Genomic DNA, 16,048 nt, shown 5'->3' on the forward strand with positions numbered 1-16,048 from the left:
ATGACAGCAGACCGGCCTACCTCAAAGAACGAATCAACTTCCACAAACTGACTCGACAGCTCCGCTCAGCCAACCTCACCCTCGCAACAGTCTGCCGCATCCAACGCACCACCTCCGGTGGCACATCCTTCTCTCACCTCCCCGCCAAAACCTGGAACTCCCTCCCTACCAACCTACGCAAGACCCAGGACCTCCTAACTTTCAGAAAGCACCTCAAAACATGGCTTTTCGAGCAGTAACCCCTCCCTCACCCCCAGCGCCTTGAGACCCTACCGGGTAAGTAGCAGGCTTAAGAAATTTGATTGATTGATTGATTGATTGAATGACCAACCTGGCCCATCAGGGACCACCGGACAGTCAGTTACCCAGGCACAGTCTCACACCACCACAGAGCCTCCCCCCTCGGAAACACCACCACAGCACCCACCCAGCAGGCCCATACCTCTGTCCCCAGGACACGTCAATCAACAGTGTGTCCACCTCTACAGGGACCCCAGGGCACACCACAAACCCAGGACAATCAGGGACCTGAGGTCAGTGGCAGTGGGCACACCGTTCAGGGGACAGAGGCAGAGGACAACAGGGAAGCTGGAAGGACTGCTGTGCAACATGGAGAGGACAGGCCCAAGGAACCGACCCTCCAGGAGGCACTCACCGCGATCCTGGGAACATACCAACATTCCCAGGAAACGCTGGGCCAGATCCTGGACAAGATGCAGGAGAACATGCCGCTGCAGGAGGGACAGTACCTGGGGATCCGGGAGGACTTGAAGGCCATTAACACCACCCTGGTCTCCATTGCAGGGGTGCTGGCAGACAAGGCCAAAAGTATGAGGGAGGCAGTGGCACAACAGTGGGCCCCTGACACCAGCCAGACTACTGAAAAGCCCTCCACCTCCGCTGCCGGTAGTAGACAGGAGGACCCGCCACAGGACCAACAGGCCACCAGCACCCCTCTCCCTGCAGAAGGAGAACCAACACGCAAATGTTCCTTGCGATCCAGGCAGAAGCCAGAGACTATTGCCAAGACCCACACCAGGAAATAAGACTCTCCTGATTGTCACCCTTGTGTCCCGCTCTGTCACCCTGTCCACCTTGAACTGCTATTGCTCCCCTTCCTATGCCCCTTGGACACTGTACCTGTGCTACAAATAGACTGGACTGTAACCTGGACTTTCCTCCATCATTACCCAAGCCCATTGCATTTCCCCCTTGTCATCGGAGCACTGCAATAAACACACTTTGGAAAAATACAAGTATGGAGTATGTCAAATGATTTCAAAATGTATTCATTTAACAAGGTTCAAACATTGCAATTCAAATGTACAGTAATGTTTAAATAGGAAAGGACTGTAGTTGGCTGCACTGAAAACACCAGGAGCAATAGTGGGGTACCAACATCTGCAAAAAGAGATGCCAATGGGTAAAGTGAGTGGGCATAGAAGTAGGAATTCACAGCCTGGGAGTGACAATGTCACACATCAAACTATCAATAAAATGTGAAATAACACTGTCTTACATGTGTGTCATTGGAAGTATTGATGAATAACTGCACTTCTGTTGTCCTCATCCTCTTCCTCCACATCCTCACTGTCCACAGGGTCCACTGCTGCCACACAGCCATCTCCAGCCTCCTCCTCCTGCAAAAAAGGCTCATGGCATCGCAAGGCAAGGTTGTGCAACATACAGCGTGCCACTATGATCTGCCAGACCTTCTTGGGTGAGTAGCACATGTTAGATGGAGGCAACCAAACCTGGCCTTCAGGAGGCCGAAGGTCCTTTCTATTATCCTTCTTGTTCACCCATGTGTCTCATTGTAACGTTCCTCTGCCCTTGTCCTGGGATTCCTCTAAGGAGTCAGTAGCCATGAGAGGTTGGGGTAACCAGAGTCACCTGCAAATATCGAGGGACAACTGTTAGCCACACACTAATCCTTATAGCCCACAACATACCCATAGACCAACATCCACTGGGTGGGAACCAGGGCTCACCTATTAGCCACACCCTGTGCTTCTGGTGTTGGGCCATCGCATTTGGGATGCTGCTATTCCTCAGGATAAAAGCATCATGCATCGAGCCTGGATACTTAGCATTGACATGGGAGATGTACTGGTACGCCAAACACACCATCTGCACATTCATCGAGTGATAACTTTTATGATTTCTGAAGACCTGTTCATTTTGCCGGGGGAACAAATGCTATATGTGTCCCATCAATCGCACCAATGATGTTGGGGATATGTCCCATTGCATAGAAGTCAGCCTTCACTGTGACCAAATCCTCCACCGGGGGAAAAGCAATGTAGCTGCACATGTGTTTAATCATGGCAGACAACACTCTGGTCAGCACATTTGAGAACACTGGCTGTGACATTCCTGCTGCCAAGCCCACTGTCACTCGGAAAGAACCAGTTGCCAAGAAATGGAGCACAGATAGGACTTTGCGAAAGAGGGGGCATCCCAGTGGGGTGACGGATAGCAGATATTAGGTCAGGCTTCAATTGGGCATACAGCTCTGTGATTGTGGCCGTGTCCAGTCTATAGGAGAGGATAATGTGTCCGGCCTCCAATGTTGCCAAGTCCACCAGGGGTCTGTACACGGGGGGATGTCTCCATCTCCTATTCATCTGCAGCAGTAAAAGAGTGAGTAGCTGGTCATTATCTGTACATTGTAAACCCTACAGTTCAATGCATATTGTGATTGGTAAAATATTTTGGTGGCATATGTCCAGAATGTGAAATTTTGAACTGTGACGCAGTTAGGATCCATGGCCTGTCCCCCCACCCCCTGAAATGGCGTCCGCCTGTCCAGTATGGAGGGACAGGTGGAAATGAGGTAATTCTGCTGACGTGCGCCGTTGCGGGAGGCAGTCAAAAACAGCTGTGCAACTCCTCAATAGTTATCATTGCCCCTATGGGGATACAGCGGCCAATGGTGATGAAGCCGGCGGTGACGGTACGCACCGCCATGGACATGATCGGCATTTTCTATCTGTTCACTCACTTGCTACCTGACCTACAGGAGAGGACCTACACTGCATGTGCTGCTGAGACCTGTGTCTGGAACCTTCAATGGCGTGTGTGACTGGGGAAAGGGCCCCTGCCTTCACCTCAGTGGAGTTGGAGCCACTGGTGGATGGGGTCCTACCCCGGTACCGACTGTTGTATGGGCCTCCAGACCAACAGGTGAGTACACTGTGAGTATGGTGCATAGGGCATGAATGCATGGAGTGCTCTGTGTGAAGGCCTTGTATAAGGGGGGGTTGGTGGATGGACCCTGGCAGCGTGCTGCATGTATGCTGGGCCATGTCTGTGCTAATGGGGATGGGAAGGGGCATGGTGGGCATGAATGTAACAGGCAGGACGGTCTGACAAATACCTTTCCCTGTGTATATTTCCTATGCAGGTCAGCGCCCATCAAAAGAATGGTATATGGCGTACCATCGCCAAGGACGTGCGGACCCTGGGAGTCTACGGCAGGTGGAGCACCCACTGTCGGAAATAGTGGGAGGACCAGAGATGCTGGGCACGGAAGTCGGCGGAGGCCCAGCTGGGGATGGCCTCCCAATGAGGAAGGGGTGCCCGTCGAACCCTGACCCCCATGATTGCCCGAATACTGGTGGTGGCCTATCGGGAGCTAGATGGGCGCTTGGGGGCATCACAGCAGCAACAAGGGGGTGAGTACAGTGCCCTTCATTACTACTTACGCCTGGTGGGGTGGCATCCGGGTGGGGGATGTGGGCATGTGGGTGTCCCTAGGCCAGGCCTGATATTGCAGAGTAAGTCCCATGTTGGGCAGGGTTCTGATGTGAAATTCCTCCAACCTAGCTAGTAGACATCCACTACTGGGCAGGGGTGTGTGGGTCTCAGGTATGCGGCAGTTGGCGGTATGTGTCCCTACCCATTGTCTGGTGACTAGCATTGTAACTGTAGTGCATTGCCTAGTGCGTAGGGCTGTTCCCTCTGTGTGAGTGTGTTGTGTACGCCAACGGTGGTGTTGGTGCCACCATTGACCAAATGTATCCTTTGTCTCTTCCCCCCTCCTTTTTGTTTTGTCATCCTGTCCTTATGTGCATTATCATCATCTGGCGGAGAATCAGAAGCACTGGCGACGGAGGGAGCTGCATCCCACTGGACCCAAGAGGCCGAATCCACCGACTGTGAGGGTGCCAGTGGGACAGAGGGCGAGGGGAGCACCACGGCAGAGACTGGAGGGGACAGTTCGGACACGGATACCTCCTCCGATGGAAGCTCCCTGGTGGTGGCAGACACCTCTGTGCACACCCCAGCTACAGGTACAGCAGCCACCTCCCATACCAGCACCGCCCTCCCAGCAGCCCCTCAGCCAGTTTCCAGTGCCCGCACACCCAGGAGGGTGGGCATCTCCTTCGCCCCAGGCACCTCAGGCCCTGGCCCAGTGAGCCCTGCTGCCCTGAGTGAGGAGGCTATTGACTTCCTGCGATCCATCTCTGTTGGGCAGTCAACCATTGTGAATGCTATGCAGGGGCTGGCAGCCCAAATGCAACAGTCCAATACATTTCTGGAGGGCATTCACACTGGCTTGGCGGCCCAACAGAGATCAATCCAGGCTCTTGCCTCTTCTCTGATGGCAGCCATTGTCCCTGTTTCCAGCCTCCCCCCTCCAACTTCCTCCACCCAATCACATTCCCCTCAACCCCAACCTATCCCAAACACACAGTCAGATGAGCAGGCACCCAGGACACTGGTTTTTGTTGCTTAACTAATTAAATGAAAAGAAGCGCATAATGTTCTTAGATACTTCATTTTTATACATGTACATTCTTTGATGTGAACCTAAATGGCAACATCCATTTTGTTCATGTCTCTAATGTGCTAATTCTCCTGGTAGTGTTCGTCTATTTTGTCTGTACCTTGATCATTGTTTCCTGTGCCAGAAAGTTCAATTTTTTAAAAATAAAAAGTGTAACTAGGATATGGGCATAGCCACGACACGAGAGATGGCCTGCTGCACATTATCCTCAAAGAAATGATTGATATGGAAATTGTGTATCAACTGAAATGAGGAGAAACATTCAGAAAGTAACATGTATGAGCATAGAAGCCATATCATATTACCTGAAACAGAACGTATCCTGTAGTTTTAAGGGAATTAACAGCAGTGAAGACAACCAATTAGAACTTCTTTTCCCACACCCCTTGAAAAGGAAATAAATGCTGGGTTTTCTGGGTCCCTACTCCTGACCTGTCCTTTGTCTGGCTTCTTGTTCTCTTCTCTTGCTGGTTGGGTCATCTTATGCGCCACACCACCACCTGCCTGAGAAGCACCGTCCCTACCGCACTCTCTGTGTTTCTCTTGTACAGGGGTTTTGAGTATGGGTGGACAGTTCTAGAGGCCAGACAACCCTGGCCAATCCTAGATTCCCACGACGTCTCTCACCTCTGTCCACACGAACCCGCACAGCCTTCTGGAGCAATCCAAAATGGCAAATTCAAGTTGTCTGCAGAAAGAGCTTCCCTGGGAGTCTCAGTTCCCCCCTTGATAATACAGCTGCCTGATCACCTCTCACCAAACCTTCAAAGGCAAGCCCCTTTTGTGTTGACCCCAGAGGTCTGGCTCTCCTCCTTTTTTCCAGTGGGCCTGGTTTGTCCCAGCCCAGATGCAATGTGACTATCTAATTAATAGATGGACCTGGATACCCTTACGGGTGACAAGTAGCGCTCTACAAGTCCACCTTATACTACATTACATTAAAATAGTTGGAGATGTCGTCCCCACCCCTTGCTTTCCAGGGATCTGGGTCAAGCACTGTTAATTGCTTTACTGTGTGGGAAGTCCTTGATCCCTATCCTGGGGAGCAGAGTAATTAACTTGGCCCTTGTGGGAGTGGGGAGGGGGGAAACTAAACTGACAGGACCCATTTACTACAGTCATTAAGTGTAATTTCATACATGTATGTGCTGGTATTTCTCTAGGTAGTGCTTTGTAGGTTCCTGTAATATCAAGCTAGAACACCTTGCTATTACCTAAAATACCACAACAATAACTGCACATTTTTTCTTATTTGCCCAGTTGTTTTGCATGATTCCCCAATGCCAAATGTCCTCCACCTATTTCATAAAGACCACTTAGCCCACTTTCCCTTTCAATAATTATACATCCAACCCCCTTATGCAGTTTTCCATAAGATTTCATCAAGCATGCAGCTGTTTATTTCCATAAACCTCATAGAATGCACATTTCATTAACTCTAAAATGTTCCAGTTAGTGCAATGCATGGTGTTAATTAGAATAAAGGACTTCACATTTGTCAGTCTCTTTGTGGTGTTGATGGTGCCTCATATGGACCTTTAATCCCATTGCTCAGTTTCCTAGCAAATGAAAAGGCATAATCGCTGGCTGTATAGAAGCAGCATGAATGTTCCAATGCCAAGAGTAGAAACACCCAAGGAGTAGAGGGATTGTGCTTCATTCATCTTCCCACCAGATAGCCTACTCATCAGTAGTCTTCACTCCATTGGGGACATCACCAGGAATCTTGCTGCTCCCTTTCAAGACACCAACCTGCCATTAAAGATGATCCAGCTGTATTCCCTCAGATCTCAGGAACAAGTTTCACAGAAATAGCATTGAAGACAACCAATTAGGAATATCTTTTCAGACCTCCCTTGAGAAGAAATGAAACGTTTTCACAGTGCAACAGTGAAAAAAAAATAGAGGTTTGAATCATCTGATGAGCAACGATTTTGGGTGACATGAGCAACATGTCTCTTGCGAACTACACTTTGGTTACTGCTGCCCTACACTGGGGGCTTCATGCAGCTTGTGTTGCTTGTCCTACCGAAGGAACAGTCTTTGGATCACATGTTTCTGGGATTTCCTTTGTGTAGGATGTCTCTTGAACATATAGGTCAGGGCTGAAGCCAGAACCCCTTCAACTAAGGCACAGGCCTCAATTACAAGTTCCGTGTGATTATATCATAATTTATCACATCTGATAATTAACAATGTTAATAATTAACAGCGTCCAGGCTGCAAGGGATGGGCTGGAGCCTCCCCCCACCACCACCACCACTGTCAGCAGAACTGCCACCAGCCCCACCACCAGCAGCAGCAGCACCAGTAGGCAGCCGTCCGAGGCTGCAGGGGATGGGATGGAGCCTCCCCCCACCACTACCAGCAGCACCACCAATGCCACCACTGAATAACCATCACCTCCGGCGGACAGTGTGTAGTCCTACGTCCATGGGCTTTTGGGCGGCCTGGCCCCTGCAAATCCTGTGGGTATGACACCCAGCTGAGAGACTGTTACCTTGCACTCCCCAAGATCTGCATCACAAGGCACGATGCTCCAGAACCAGTGGAGAAGCCATCCACTCACCCCATCCTCTCCAGGATGAAGATCACTGGGCACGATGCCCCCTCCAGAACCAATGGAGAAGCCATTCACTCACCCCATCCTCTCCAGGATGAAGATCACAGGGCACGATGCCCCCACCAGAACCAGTGGAGAAGCCATCCACTCACCCCACCCTCTCCAGGATAAAGATCACTGCGCACGATGCCCCCTCCGTAACCAGTGGAGAAGCCATCCACTCCCCCATCCTCTCAAGGATGAAGATCACTGGGCACGATGCCCCCTCCAGAACCAGTGGAGAAGCCATCCACTTGAGAGACTGTGGCCTTGCACTCCCCAGGACCAAGCAATGGGCATGTTGCCCCCTCCAGTGCCAGTGGGCAAGTCAACCACTTGAGAGACTGTGCCCTTGTACTCCCCAGGACCAAGCACAGGGCATGTTGCCCCCTCCAGAACCAGTGGCCTTGTTTCATCTCCCGGTTGATGTGCCCCCCCATGCCCTGTCCCCCTGAGGTGCCTGCCTATTTTCCAACTGATGCCCCTGTAGTGTTCTCTCTGTGTTGATGCAGGTGACAAGTGGGGCCTTGGACTTTGGCCTCTGGTCCTGTGGCCAACACACACTGAGGACTGGGCAGTGTCCCTTGAACTGTACAATTGTGTATATCTGTTACACTGCATATTTATTTTTTAATTCTGTGTTGATCTTATTACAGTCACTTGAGTAAATTCCTGTTTTCTTTGCATTATTCATACGAGGTACGGGGTAAATATGTTTTAGAACTGAATCTGATTGTGTGTATGGTGTTGGGGTGAAGGTCTATGTTGTGTGTGTGTGTGTCACTCTCTTTTTCCTCCCCCCTCCCCTGTGTGCTAGGCGGCTGTACTCACTGTCATCGTTTTCGCCGTCATTGGTGTTCGTGGTGGAGCAGGACATAGAAGAGCATGGGGAAGACATGCAGCTCGGGCTCCATGGCAGCGTGGTTGTTCCCTGTGTCGCTAATGGTGAGTCCTTTTCCTTCTGTGCAGTGTTTCTGCCAGGCTTTTGATGTCGTTGGTACCGCCCCGGAAAAGGTGGCGGTTTCCTGGGTCATAATATGGCGGGCAGAACATTGACTTCCAACTGGCTGTAGGTGGCTACCACCGTGGTGGCTGTTGTTCCGCCCTGGCGGTCGGAGTGCTAAAGTGGCTGTCAATCTGAGTTCTCACTGCCATGGTCATAATTTGGCGGTAATTACCTCCAGCCTGTTGGCGGTATTACCGACACTTTTACACTAACCGCCAGGGTCGTAATGAGGGCCATAGTCTGTTGGGAGGGAAATGTCCTGTCTGGTATATAGGTGTATTCCCCTGCACCCAGTGCCTCACTGCATGTATATCTGGTATTCTGATCTGTATTTTGGTCCTAGTATCATGCTAATGTAGCGTATGCACAGAGTCCTTGGTGTGTTCCTGACTATGAAAAGTCCTTGTTCTGATGTTGTGATGGCAGCCATATTTTTGAGATTGATCGTATAAACAGATCTTTTTTTATCTGTGTTGATAAGAGTATTGACTACAGGCCTTTCTTGTGTAAAGTTCTGCTGTTATGTGCATGCTCAGAACCTTGCGCTGGCATCCTATGTGTATGCCAGGAGAGTGTAACATGTGTGCAGTAATATGACTCTGCATCTGAGTGAGTCTAAGTACCAAAGACAGTGGGATCAATTTTACATGGTTTGGCACAGCACAAGTTGGAGGACAACAACAGCTTCCCCAGACAGTAGATGTGTATTGCCAACATTCCTTTGGCTGAAGGGTGGAAATCTAGATAATGACGGGAAATGGATACAGGGCTGGTTTTAGAAATTCCATCATGACTTTTGTTACCATGGGGGTCGTAGTTCCTTCTGAGCACTTTCATTTGGTTGATGGTAGGGAATTCAGGTTCTGTCAGAAGAAGGTTAAAGGTTAGGGCTGACCTTTTGTCTGTTCCATGTTACTGCTTCAGACAGGCTATTTAGAGCCCTGTGCAGAAACCTCACACTTCATTGTGTCTGTGTTGTGAGTGAACCAGTTTAGAGACAGCCCTAGTGGCACCTGCTATCAGAAGCATCTCTCTTTTTAAATGCTGTGTCTGGGCAGCAGCCTGAAAAGGACACTACCAGAAAAAAACTGTTCTTAAGTTGGAGGCAGTGAATCCACATCTTCTGTCTAGAAAATCTATATAAAAGTGGGACTCACACAGGGGAGTGCTTTGCAGACTACTCAAATGACAGCTGTGTGACAAGTGCTGGGGTCTGCCTAACAGCCAGACTACTAGAGGAAATGGGTTAACACTTAAAGTATGGAATTTCTGCTGGAGGTGCAAATATTCTACCTAGTGCCTAGAAGCCTGCGTGCAGTGAAAATGAAAGGGTCTGCCTGGCTAGAGAGAGTGTCCAGAAGGAAAGGCCCGGTGTGTCTAAGGGGCTGAGGGACATCTAAAATGGATTGCCTGAGAGTAGAGCGAAACCAGGGGCAACCAGTGCTGCAGAGAGTGCTCCTAGTCTTTTAGATCAGGCTCCTGGCAGAACCATTCAATCCTCTGTGAATTCATCAGCCTGATCAGGGCTTCAACTGCTTTTCTCAGCCCAATCTACGCTGCTACAGCCTGTGCTGGTCCGACTGGTGCTGCAAATGCCTGCATCGGCCTGATCATAGGTTCAATTACCTGTGTCAGCCTGATTGAGGCTACAACTATTGTGGTGACTGTGCTCAGATCGGGGCTACAGCTGACATGGTGACTCTAGCAGCCTAATCAGGGCTACAGTTGGCCATGGGGACTACCCCTGCCTAATCAGAACTACACATGACATGGTGACTTAATCTGTTTAATCAGGCTTGTACCCAAGTTGGCTAAAGAGTCTAGTGTGGGGTAACTCCCATCCCCTGGCTGGACGGATTTGCAGCAGTCGGGCCCGCACCTGCATGTAAGCGCCAGGGATGCTGCTCCCTGCTGAACTGAGCCAGGCCATGTCAGAGAAGACTACACGGATTACCACTACACCAACAGAATTAGGAACATTGATCAATGTGAGGTGAGTGCACATTTGATGTAGTTGTAATTGATACTGCACCTGAGCCTGGTTAAAATTACTCCATAACTGTGGAAGGCATGTCATCAAGGGGTCATCTAGTGGGATTAGCACAAGAGAAGGCTGCAGGTGTAGTTCCCAATGAATTCATTATAACCTGAATCACTGCCCTGTACAAAGGATTGAACTGTATGATTTCTAGTACTGCTGTGTGATTAAAAAGTATTTTATTATCTTAAAAAGACAAGCACAGGTATTGCGTCTCTAAGGTGATTGCTGAGTTCTCAGTTTGTGCACCACCACGCTACCTCCCTTAGATCATGTGACTGCTTGTGCTCGATACAAGGAGAGTCAAGTGTAGAAATAGTGTACATGGCCCAGTTTGCAGAGCTATAGTAGAATGGAGCCCAGTGCACCAGAGGCAGACGACCTCAGCCACTACAGTTGGGGACTAGTAAACCTAGCCTGCCCTGTGCCCCCCACCCCCCCAAACAGGGTTTGATATTGTGAGTGGCTAATGAAATGTTGCACGTGTGTACATAAAGAGTGCTCTTTAAACAATTACTACCAAGGATTCCCAGCCTGATGAAGGGGAATAGTTCAAGCATGTGAATCTATGAACGGTTCAGTGCCAGTGTATAAAAGGTCATACTGATATCAGGAGAAACACCTAAATTGCTGCGGTGTTGCACCAGATTACAGAGATGTTGTGGGATACATTAGCTGTGTAGACAAAACCCTGCAGTAGGTTTCCTTAACAAAGCTATGCATTATAAGTGTGTAGCAGCCCAGTGGTCCTGTGTCATGTCTGCCTCTTGCAGTTAGGCATGCCTTTTGACAAGCAACACTTTGCATTCTGGCGCTTACCCTCTTTTCCATTTCATGTATGGATCTGTAAGACCCAGAAGGCACGTTGATTGGTTGAAGATGTCACACGTGAATGGATCTACTGGGCAGATACGCTCTTGTAAAGTACAACTCTATGAAGTAAAATACCTGCAGGTATCTCTTCATCATAGAAATGTTATATCCCGCCTGTCTTACTCAAAAGGAGGATAGGATATTGTTTGACAAGTCATGCTTATGCCCTTGATCTGCAGTTTACAGGTTTGAATCCAAGCAGTAAATAGGACAAGAGTCATGCACATTGAGGGGCTTAAATCGTGCTCCTGAGGTGCAGAGGGACCCAGCACCAGCATAAAGCCCATGAATGTCTGTGAGAGATGAAAGTCTTCAAATTTTTCAGATGCCTCGTCGTTTTGCATTACGCCACATGATCATTAATGTACCAAAATCTATGACGTGGGGACCCAGACAGGCCCTGAAAACAAGGTCCTGGGATGGCTTCCAACCAGGATGGCCCCCAGAAGGTTATATCTAAGAACTTTAAAAACCACAAAAATAGCTGAAAATACACCTCTTTAAAGAACTCTCCATGCAGTAACAGGCCACTTCTGCCTTCAGAAGCCAGCTGCCCTCTCAAACATTGGATGACTCTACAAGTGCCTTTCATGCTACAGAGAGCATGACTGCATTTCAGCGAGGTTTACGCTGTACTTATAAATCATACCTATATACATGCAAGGACTGCTGCACAATTGCAAACACTGTCATCATCTCCGTACGTTATGGAAAACTACCTTCTCCTCTATATTGGATTCTTCAAGGATCTGGTCGTTCTGAACTACAGGATGTTACATGGCATGTCTCGTCTTGTCCTTTTTCCCTGTGTTCCCTATTTTTATGTAAACTACCTTTTAAAGAAAAGGTAACATCATTCAACATTAATTAAAACTCTTCCTATTGTTTATTCAAAGATCCTGATGCAGTAATACAGCACCTGGAAGTACTGATACCATAGGGCGTGACAATGACTGAGTTTGCTATCAGTGCATTAGTTTTGTGTCCTAGGAATGGGGAATAACCACATGCATCAGTGTTTGCACACCAATCCCTAAATGCTTTCACTTGTTCCAGGCCATTGTCCCAGTGCACATTTTGCCAGGGTTTGCCTGCTGAAGTGTATGAAGGATTGAGGTGTGTCGTGCCAGTGAGGTAACTGGTCACTGGGCACTACCAATAGCGTTGGGATTGGAGGGGCACAGAAGTGTACCTTAACCCCGTATTCCCCCCCTTTTGTTTTACCAATGTTAATCTATGCCTTGGTCATGTGGCGGTAATTATAAATAAAGGTGTGGTCAAGGGTGTGGCCAGGGACAGCTGATAGAGGCGTGAAGAGAGCCTCATGGTAACGTGCTGCTGCTCTACTCACCCGGCCACAATAAAACAAACAAGAGGTGTGTGTTACAATTATTTCATGCGTAGTGATGGCCGTCGCCGACACTACAATTTGGCGACGACGGTGCAGCTCCTGCCATGCTGTTTGCCCCGTGCTGGCGGCTTGGACCACGGTGCTCGTGCCATGACGGCTGCAAAGTGTGCTCGGTGCCCCGGCTGCCCCGCCCTGACTACGTGACGCCGCCCGACCCGACTCCTCTCACTTCAGTGAGTGCTGTTTCTGCCTGGCCTGAACCATCGGCGGCTTCACTACATACGCGAGCGATACCCGTTCGCAGGGCACGCCGTGCAGCTCGAGGCCCAACTCCTCGGCTCCACCCAATGTATTAGAACACGCCCCAGAGCCTGCTGGTGCCATGCTGCCGCACAAGAGAAACCCTTGATGAGGCCGTCTTTAGGACTGCACATCCCCCATTAAGAATTACACGTCTGCCAGCGAGTGGGGCACCACGCGGCTCTCAGATAACTCGGTTTGTTTGCCATCCACCGGCTGGTGCCCGAGCAGGAACTCCTCCTGTGCGCATCCTCACAGTAGACACCATTGTGACACCTCGTTATTGGCAGGGTCACTCCCGAGCACAATGAAAGGCCCATCGCGAGGAGGACATACACACTCACCATCATCATGTCTATCATTCCACCCATGGAACCTTTTGTCATGGAGGGAGCCTCTTCAACACAAGCTCCAAAGTGGACAGGATGGGTGGAGAGGGTCCCATGGTTTTTTGAAGCGACCTAAGTGGAGGACGGTCAGAAACAGGCCATGCTCCTTCATTTAGGGGGTAAAGACATTTACAAGATCTCTAAAAACCTCCCTGAAGATGACCCCAAAACGCATACCACCCTGATAGCTGCCCTAAATAGACATTTAGAGCCCATGGCCAACACTGATTACGAGCATTTCGTCTTCAGACAAGCCCGACAACAAGCAGAAGAGTCTATAGACTCCTTCCACATGAGGTTGAGAGACCTGGCCAGCACATGCAGATTGGCAGACAAAGCGGAAGAGATACGAGGACAGATAATAGAAGGGTGTGTGTCGATAAAACTCAGAGAATGGATCCTCGAAGAGTCAGGAAGGTCCCTGGCCGATATCCTCATGATGGGACGCACAAAAGAATTGTCAAAAGCTCAGGCGTCTCATATGGAGGCAGCCCAACAAAGACCTATTAAAGAGGAGGCTGTCAATGCGGCAGTCACCATCACAAGTAGAACAAAACACCGTGCATATAAGCTGCCGACAAGATAATGCGGGTATGGGGCGGGCCACCACACAGGCCAACTGAATGCCCAGCAAGGGGAAAGAGGTGTGAAGGCTGCGGGAAACTACACCACTTTGTCAAAGTATGCAGGTCAAGCAAAACCCACGCTGCCAGTGCGTCTGTCAGCATAACCACAAGTAAATCAGAACACAGCAGCGATATGGACGATGATGAAGCCGAAGAGCACGTCATTCATTCCCTCTTCACAATGGGAAATACTGCCCAATCGTCAAAGAAACTACCTAAGTGCCAAATCAAAGTAGGTACCCATGAATTTCTAGCGGTTGTCGACACAGGAGCATCCATAAACATTCTTGCTGCCGATGAATACTGTAAGATGGTTCTGACCCCTGTCTTGACCAAGGCCAAAGTTAGAGTGTATGCCTATGGATAGAACACTCTGCTCACCCTAAAAGGTGTCTTCCAAACTACCATCACGTATGATTCTAGAGATATCCACACAAAGGTGTACGTGGCTGAAGAGGGGCACGGAATGCTGCAGGGTTGCAGGACAGCAGAAGACCTAGGAGTGGGCACATTTGTATTTGGCATACACCGCAAATCAGTGACAGAACTCCTCACCCAGTACTGAGATGTGTTCGATGGAATCGGGTGTTTGAGAAATAATGAAATTAAGTTACATATTGACAAAACTGTGCAACCTGTCGCACTTCGCCACAGGTGCATCGTGTTCCACCTCAGACCACAGGTGGAAAAAGAGCTGGATCACCTTGAAAGAGCTGGAATCATCGAAAGGGTGACAGGAGCAACGCCATAGGTATCGCCAATAGTAATAGCGCGAAAACCCAAACAACCCGGAGAGGTCCGAATATGCGTGGACATGCGCCTCCCCAACGTTGCCATCAAACGAGAAAGACACCCAACACCCACAATAAACAACATAATAGGTGAGCTAGGTGGGGCTTGCTTGTTCTCAAAGCTTGACTGGCGTTTGGGATACCACCAGTTAGTATTGGCTAAGGAATCACGCTATATCACAAGGTTCTCCACACACGTGGGTTTGAGGCGATACAAGCATTTAAACTTCGGGATCTGCAGTGCAGCTGAGGTGTTTCAAAATGTAATACACGAACTATTAGCAGACTTGCCAGGCACAATCAATGTCAGCGATGCAATCCTGATTTATGCACCGACGATAGCAGAACTCCACTCACGGCTCAGGAACGTACTACGCAGGATCCAAGAATCAGGTTTGACCCTCCACCGCCAAAAGTGCGAGTTCCTGACAGACAAAATACAATTCTTCAGTTACGTATTTTCAGCTGACGGAGTAGCGCCTGACCCAGCTAAGGTGCGAGACGTCAAAGATGCACCTCCCTACCTGCGTGACAGAGGTCAGAAGATTTTTAGGCATGGTGAACTACTGTGGCCGGTTCATCAAAGGCTTGTCATCTCTTACTCAACCTCTTCGTAACCTGACAAAATCGTCAGAACCATGTCATGTTGTGAAACACACCTTCACACTGATTGGCTGGGAACAGCCAATCAGAGTTAAGAGAGAGAGCTGCATTCTATTTCAATGAAAAATAGCCTCCTCATTGCACATGGTGGGTGAAGAGGGAGGAGAGGAAATGCAACGGTGTGTTTTTTTTCCAGTGAATTCAAGGCTGCACAATATTTCATTTTATTTAACTAAGTGTTTTTCTGTTTGCACAAGCCTCTGCAGAAAGCTCTGCTGGTTTGGGAAATTAGCTCTTGGAGAAAGGGTTATACAGGTCATCTACAGATCACCCGAAAACCTTTCTGGTTTCAGTTTCATATGTAAAAACAAAATGTTTAAAATCAACTCTGGTGCCAGTGCAATCCAATTCATCCAAACCTTTTCTGGTTTCATTTTTATTTGTAACAAATAAAATGTTTAAATCTGAGCCTGCTTTTATCTCTGAGAGCTGTTTTTTTTTCTTTTCTGAAACCAGAAAGATTTTTGATGAACTGTAGATGCACTGTATAACCCTTTCTCTAAGAGCTGATTTAAGGCCCTAGTTGTGGGCTCCTTGTATTTCCGAAACCAGCAGAGCTGTAAGAATGCAGCTCTCTCTCATAACTCTGATTGGCTGTTCCTAACCAATCAGTGTGA

Source organism: Pleurodeles waltl, chromosome 9 (genome assembly GCF_031143425.1).
Source record: "Pleurodeles waltl isolate 20211129_DDA chromosome 9, aPleWal1.hap1.20221129, whole genome shotgun sequence".
Taxonomy (NCBI): domain Eukaryota; kingdom Metazoa; phylum Chordata; class Amphibia; order Caudata; family Salamandridae; genus Pleurodeles; species Pleurodeles waltl.